The 8235-nt window shown below is 44.1% G+C and overlaps 1 protein-coding gene across 2 annotated transcripts in view; it reads right to left on the reverse strand.

Moving 5' to 3' along the window:
* plxnb3 (plexin B3) overlaps positions 1-7973 on the reverse strand; it is a 93297-nt gene extending 85324 nt beyond the window's left edge. For both annotated transcript variants that reach the window (XM_076878356.1, XM_004568148.5), the window contains exon 1: positions 7804-7973. The gene's annotated coding sequence lies outside the window, so the exon portion shown is untranslated. The remainder of the gene's footprint in view (positions 1-7803) is intronic.
* Between the last annotated feature and the right edge of the window lie 262 nt (positions 7974-8235).

The following is an 8235-nucleotide window of genomic DNA, read 5'->3' on the forward strand; positions in this document are numbered from 1 at the left end:
CGGGGCCATCTGCTGCGATTGGTTGAGGTGAGAGAAGGAAGACGGGATAGAAGACAAGCAGTGGAACAAAGCCAGAGATTAATAACACGTGTGATTCAGCAGAGAGGTCTATTAACACAAGCTGAGTGACAAAGGTGACTGAAGAAGACTCAGTGCATCACAGAATTAGCCTTTGTGTTCGTGAGTCCTGCATTTGGGTCCTTATCCTAAATATTCTGTATCAGTTGGCCTGTAATCAGTTACATTTGAATAGATATTGTGATAGTTTACAAAGAGTCATTTAAATGATGTTTACTGTTTGACCCAGCAGCATTATAGATGTCAACCAATGATTCTGGCTGGCTTTATCCACCCAGGTTTCAAAGCAAAGTCCATCCAGAAACGAGGTGATGTCATGGGGTTTGTGTCCATCTTTTATATACAGTGTTTGGACAATAGAAAAAAATAAAAACGCACTGAGTGACAGCTTCTTCTAAACGCTGTGGCTTTGCTGATCTCAAGCTTCCCCTGTGCTGACGTCACACCCGGGTACCCCACCACCGCCACTTAGTACCTGTCACACTGCACCTGTAGTACACTGACTCTGGCTCATGCTCTGAGGTTGTGTCTATTTACAGAATATCAGTCCGCTCTGATTCGATTTACTGGATCAATCTGATTAATCCTCAGTGTAAAAGTTGAGGCTCTGAATTCAGCTCTGCAGCTGCTGGAGTCCTCGCTGATTGACCGGCAGTCCCTGGAGGGAAAAACGAAGCACCTCCATTCAGCCGCTGGGGGAGTGTGAAATGCATTCTGGGATAGCTGGCTGCCACAGTGTCCAAAGAAAACACGGGGAGTGAGACAACTTCCGCCAAGAAAACTCGTACTCTTGAAGTGAAGCTGCTCAGAAGAATGCAACCAAAACAAAAGAAAAACATGATGGAACCTGGATCAGGAGAAACACACACGCACGCACACGCAGACACACAACCTCCTGAGGATTGGTGTGTGCGTCATTGTGGTTCAAATCAGTAGCAGCCAGCCGCTGGCTGAGAGTCCCTGAGGAATCAAACCAGCAACTCTTTCATCTGCAGGAACACATGAAACACACACACACACAAGATCCTCTGATGTTCTGCAGCCAGTGGTTGTCCTACAGGATTAATAACATTAAAGGGTCAGTTCACCCAAACCAGCAGTGCCGTTTTCTGCTCAGAGGGTCTGATTCTGGTTCCAGGTGGATTCTGGGGTCCGTTTGGGGGAATTTATGTTTGGAGATTTGATTTTATTAAGAATTCAGAAACATAAATTGATAAAACATAAAGTCAGATTTTCTCTGTATTTCTTGTTTTTATGAGTCAAACTATGTTCTAATCAGATTTTATGTGTGAAAAGCAGCAAACATCATTCGGGCCACAGATCGATTAATCGTTCGGTGCATAAAACATCAGAGAACAGCTCGGCTCAGTTTCACAGAGCAGCGTGTGACGTCAGCAAAAGTCCAAACCATGAAAACACGTCAGCATGTTTAAGAAGTTCTCGATTCAAACACGTAAACAGTCATTCTCCTTTGATCAGCTGATCAATCTACGGCCTGATACGTGCGGCTCTGCTGGTTCGTCTCGGGGTCTTTGCTGGAAAATATGGCTCTGAAGGAGACTCCTCTTTTTAATATTCTGAGCGCTGAAGCTAATCTCCGGTTATTTCACTGTTGCTGTTTCTGTTGCTCATGTTTGTTCAAGATAAGCGCTAATAAAGAGCTTCAGGTGACAAAACTGAGAAGAACTGAAAACCATGCCAAGAGCAGCTACAGCAGTCATTACTCTGCTGCTCATCCACAAAAATGCTCACAGTTTACTTTATATTTTAACTTTTAAGACTACAACGTTATAAATAAAGTCGATAAAGAAGTAAGGAGGTCTGAGTGAAGATCACGAGGAGCTGCTGCAGACAGCACGGAGGAGGGCGGTTTGAGAAACGAGCGGGACGACTTTCAGTTGGTTCGCGAAGCTCCTCGCTCGGAGGAAACAAATGAAACCTGGAGACTTTTAGACACTTAGACAAGCAGAGATACATCGAGCGGTGATCGGGGGAAGCTTTCTGTGGGAAGATGCGGCTCACTGGTAGCTGTGCTAAGCAAGATTACAGCTGACACAGCAGCGAGCGTGCGGGCGAGTCGCCACTCAGGAGACTCTTGAGTAGAAATTCATGGGAAAACTGCCCAACGCCAGTGATGGAGTGATGGCGGTTGCCCCGCCGCCTCTCAAAAACCCAATCTGCTTTACAACATATTAGCCAATCATGACGGGGCACACAGCCGGCACACAGCTTGATGACTGTTTCAGCTGTGTGCTGGTGAGTACAGCTGCTCCTTATCAGAGCAAAGATATAGCCCAGTGTATGTTCTCACTCTTTCTGGTTCACTGCACCCATAATGTGTCAGAGAAGTGTCACCGACAAACACACCAAACTTTTCTACCTATTTTTAAACCAGACTTAACTGATCTGAAGTGATCGCGTTCCCAAACATCATCCAGATCTGGAGACCAGCCTCGCTCACTGAACCTTCTGCAGCTATTAGATCTTAAATTAATTCCAATTATCTTTAAAAGAACCTGCAGACACATAACAGCACCTGTGCAGGCGTGTGTGCATACATGGAACATGTGATAACAATTCCCAGGAGCACACACACACACCCAGTGTGTACAGTGGAGTAAAACAGATGGTCACACAGATTGTATTAGAAACTGACAGCTAATCAGACACACAAACAGTGAAGCGCACACACTGTTGCTGTTTCCGTCACGTCACACTGACTTCAGCTCAGCTCCTCGAGACTGACAGCAAAGCGGGCGAACACTTTTAGTATTTACGAAACAAATTTCAACTCAAATGTATTTTCTTTATTTTGTCTTTTTTGTGTTTCTCATGTTTCCCAAACTGTCATTTATCTTTAGGACACAGAGTTATATAAATCATTACAAAAGTCTTTATCACATTATCTGCAGGGCTGAAGATAATAATTCCCCTCCTGAGGGGAAGGAGTTGTCAGCGGGGCCCCCGTTGGCCCCCTTCGCACATGTCAGTAGGATTATTTCCCCAGAAACCAGCGAGCAGTCCACACCTGACCCGATTACTCGATTAGCAGATGGACGGGAAATTATCTGGAAGCAGTTTTATTACTGATAAGTATTGTGAGTCATTTCTAAACACAAAAGAAGAAAGAGAAAAAAACGTGCTCCGTCGCTCTCATTGAGATGTCACTTGACATTTTCTGAACAATCAGTAGATTATGAGAGAAAAATAGAACCTGCTTGGATGTCTTCTGCCTCCACATGGCTTCAGTCAAACTTATCTTAATGTAATAATTGTCATTAGGATGACTGAACATGATTATTCACTAACTTAACAAACATTGTGCAGTTACTAAACTTTCTGAAATGTTTCCTTTTATGTTGGATCTCCTCAACTTATTGAACTTTAATTTTATACTAATAAGTGAAAATAAGGAGGTGAGTGTGAGGGAGGACATCCAGCTGTTTGAGTTCGGTCACGACTCACATCTTTGGGACTATAAAGTATCACATGACCCAGTAAAAGATTGTGAGAGACAAAGGCAGCTGCAGGAGCGCCTGATGATCTTTCCACAGGCTCATTGAGAAAATGTCACTTCCTCTTGTGAGTCAGTGTGGGCTTTTATTTATAGAGGGGGTGGTAATGCAATGTAAAGCAAACATAAAATACTATGAGAGTAAAATTTTAACCCCGATTATCTTGTTGTTACTTTATAAACCTTTATAAACTGAGTTCAGATGTTAGAAGCAGATCCTCGCTCAGAGTCTCTCCACAGCACTCGGAGCACAGGGCGGGGGGTGGAGAACCAGAACATTTAACAATCCTCTTCCCCTGTATTAGGATTCCCCCCCCATCTCCACCGTCTCCAACTTGTTTCCTAAATATGATGACTAATATTAGTTTACATATTCGCCTAACAAGCAAAAGATCCCCGGTTCGAAAAAACAAAACTCTTTCGGGTTGTGTTAGGGAGGGCATCCGGTGTAAAAACTGCCAAATCAGACACGCTGTGAATAAGGGAGCAGCCGAAAGAAGCTTCCTCGTTAACATTTATTTATTCTGATCTTTCTCTCACATCATCGTGAACACTTTTTCTATCTGTTATTTATGCCTTCGCACCTCCACAAACACATTCAGCGCAGTAGTAAAGTACATTGTACAACCAGAGCATATAGAAATATAGAAATGGCACATTAACACCAGCAACCAAAGTGGTCTTCACAGTGATCACACACAGGACTAAAATAATCACATATTTCTCACATCTGTGAAGTGATGTTGTCACTGATTCTGCAGATTCTGCCCCGTTTAAAAAGACCTCACTCTATTTGTATTTGCTGATTAATCAATTAGCTGATCAGATCAGCTCATCTGCTAACACTGCATCAAATCCTCTGCAGCAGGAAATGAGGAAACACGATGGTGACTTTCAGGAAAGTAGAGCACTCTGTGCTGGTGTTACTGGTGCGAGCCCAGTTGGACTAAAACTGCAGATTAAAGCACATTAACCCTGTGTGTGTGTGTGTGTGTGTGTGTGTGTGTGTGTGTGTGTGGATTAGACAGTAATCTGACTCTGAAGCTGGACTCAGACTAAACCCTTCAGATTAGTCAAATGGGCATTTCGGTTAAGTAATCTTCATCTCACTGATGATGAGGAGGAAAAGGAGGATGAGGAGGAGGAGCATGATGTCACTGCCTCAAGCCGATCACATGCCAGGGTGGTCAGTGGGTGAGCTTCATTCGGGTTTCTGGGTTAAATCGGGTAAAGGAGTCTTCAGGTTGTCTCTTTAAACCAGAGTCCATTCAGAAAATCTACAATTTAACATTTTTATCAGTGCGGCCCTGAACTGTGACTGTCAGGCTGCTGCAGAAATCTAATGATTGCACAAAGAAACAAAGTCATGCATTAGAGCTGCTCCTCACTGCCAGCAGCGAAACCTTCATTTTGTTTTCAATAAACTTTGACCACACCGCCTCTATTTTAAATCTGTTAATTGATTTTCATCATTTGTTCCATCTACGTGTGAATCACCTTTACTGTGAATTATCAAGGTTATTAAACATTAGTTATGATATTTTTTCATTTGGACAGTTTTTATGTATTTGATGCATTTTGTTGTTCTATTATAATCTTATTGTCTTACTTATGCAGCATGTGGGCAGCTCCTGTACTTTTCAATAAAAAGGAGCTGGAGGAATAACACGGCTTTGCTTGTGAGTTAAACTGAAATAATTTAATCAATAATCAAAATTCATGTTTGGATTTTTTTCAGTCTCTGTGATTTTTTTTCTGTTTTTCTCTAAAAGAACGAGGTTTTGTATAAAAGAAACCTGAAGTGCGTACAGTCAGAAATCCAAACACAAAATCATTTCAACCAGAATTATAAGAAAGACGTGGTGTTCAAACGAAAAGCAGCACAGATGGAGGTACGAGTAAATCTTCTGAGAGGAAAAAGAAGGTTTTTAAAACTTAATGTTGAGGAAAACCTTTTAGGCAGATTCTTTCATATTTCACCTGCAGCTTTCATGTCCTGGTGACCATTAAAACTGGCAGCTGTCATCAGAGGATGGGTACACTGAGGTCAGAAAGGTGTGGACATGCTCAGTAAAAATATTAAGGCAGGCTGTGATGGTTAAAAGACGCTCAGTTGGTACTAAGGTGCACAAAGTGTGCAAAGAAAATATGCTCCACACCATTTCACCAGCAGCAGCCTGAACTGTTCACAAAGCAGGATGGATTCATGCTGTCATGCTGTTTAAAGTCTGTCCCTATCATGTGAATGATGCAGCAGAAATTGAGACTGACCAGACAATGTCTTTCCAGTCTTCTCCTGCCCAGTTTTGGTGAGCCCGCGGGAACTGCAGCCTCAGTTTTCGGTCTTCTGCTGCTGTAACCCTGCTTCAAGGTTCAATGTGTTGGCCGTTCAGAGATGCTCTTCTGCATACCTTGGCAGCAATGGGTGGTTATTTAAGTAAATGTTGCTTTCTTATCGCCTCAAAGCAGCTTGTCAACACATCATTTTAACCCAGAGAGCTGCAGCTCACAGGGTATTTTCCCTTTTACAGACCATTCTCTGTAAACCCTGGAGATGCATGTTTGGGAAAATCCCAGCAGATGATCATTTTCTGAAATACTCGGACAGACCCTCTGGCACCAACAACCATCACTGTTCTTCCTCATTCTGATGAGTAGGTCAGCTTGACCATGTCTACATGCCTAAATGCAATGAGCTGCTGCCATGTGGTTGCCTCATTAGATATTTGTGCTAACAAGCAGTTGAACAGGTGTACCTAATAAAGTGGCTGATGAGCTTAAGTGACTGGAAACATTCCCAAGATAGCAAGATGTCTGGAAGAGGAGTGGGTAAACTGAAGCAAGTTAGCTGAGCACTGGAATCCAGATTTAAACACAGTTTCTTTCTGTCTTTAAAAGCATGAACTTTAAGTATCTGAACAAACCATTTTCCCCAGTGTTCCATGTATTGTGTTCAGTAATTCAAACCTTCATGCAGAACATCAAGAGTTTGAACAAAAAAAAGGTTCAGCTGTTCCTAAACATCACAAAATAATAAAGGAGCATTCTGCTCTTTTTCGCACTTTTTCAGCAAACCACAGACTCAGACCGATAATCTCCTTCAGCACCATCAACCGGATTGTCACTGCAAACTAAACCAGAGCGCCACTTCTGCCTCTGGAAGGAGTCCCAACAACTTTACTATTCTATAGGCTACATTCAGCAGGAGCCAACATGCTGCAACCACAGACAGGAAGTCTGATACACCAACAAAGCAGCAGTTAAAGCCTGAGCAGGATCTGTGGAAGGGTAACACAGTGCAACTTTAAAAACTGAATCAGGACCAGCAGATCTGCATCAGCCTGGAGTCATGTGGTATCCAGGAGCTTAAGGGGCCCCGAGGGCCCAAACAGAAAATATCAGCGGCCCTGCCCAGTTTCCCTAGAAATACTGACCACATTAATTTAAACTGGAACAAAGAGCAGGTCCAGCAACTTTCTGTGTGTTTGTGTAGGAGGAGGAGAGGGGGAGGAGAGGGGGAGGACGGGGAGGGAGGGGGGGGGGGTTGTATTGTTTTTTGTTTATGTTCTCAGAGTGTCGCGTGATGCTCACTTCCCTTATGCAAGTCTGCAAAGGTGACTTCTAAACTCGCTCCAGCTATAACAGCAGCACAGAGTGTGAGAGTGTGTGTGTCTGTGTGTTGGAATGCCAGCTATTCAGTGGCTGCTGCGGCCGTGCCGTGCCGTGCCAGGACAGGCTGGAAACGGCCGACACGGACACACACAGAAGCATTCAGTGAGGAGGCAGACTTACAAACTGAACCCAGCACCACATTTGTCACTCCTGCTGTTAAACCGGCTTCAGTCAGACCGCCGGCCAGACTCCCTGAAGGGATTGTCCACTTTTAAACTCCCAGTCCAGAGTCTGAGCCGCTCTGTATTTACGGCTCTGTAAATTAAACCCGGGGGACATAACCTGGTGCTGGTCATAATATCAATGTTTCTGAGCGGAGTCAAAGAGCATCTCCTCCCGGTTCTAAAGCCATCGGCAGCTGCCTCCCTCAGATAAACAGCCTAACGGAAAACCGGCAACATCTAAAACTACTACATTCCTGAATGGAGTCTGGCGTGTGTCGGGCAGACACGCCTGACTCTCACGCCTTTTCCTTCCTACAGCAGCGGGACAACTCAGAGCCGTGACAAGGGGGGCGATGAGGTCCGGGTCCGACTCACCTGAGCTCGCCAGGCTGCTGTGCCGTCCTCCCGGCGTCCGAGTAGCCCGAGAAACTTCCAAAAGACCCCAGCAGACACCCGGATCCGCACAGTCCGCGCGGAGAGACGCACAACAGGTTTGACAGAGACCCCGCCCCGCTGCGCTCCAAGGTCCACAGCCGAAAACCCACCGCGAAGCCTGGCTTAGAAATCCAGAGGTTTTAATAATTAAAAGCTATCGATCCCATCTGTCCAGTCAACACTCAGTGTCAGTCAGAATATCGATCCTCTGAAAGTGAAATACTTCATGCGTGGGTTTAATATGAGAAAAATTTTTTTTATTTATATGAATAAAATAGGCGACTTTTACCTCTGATACTTAAGATGGCCCAATTAAATCCACGTTTAAATAACTCAACAAGTAAAGTCTTATTATTAATATTACAATGTGGG

Source organism: Maylandia zebra, linkage group LG20, assembly GCF_041146795.1.
Source record: "Maylandia zebra isolate NMK-2024a linkage group LG20, Mzebra_GT3a, whole genome shotgun sequence".
NCBI classification, from domain to species: Eukaryota; Metazoa; Chordata; class Actinopteri; order Cichliformes; family Cichlidae; genus Maylandia; species Maylandia zebra.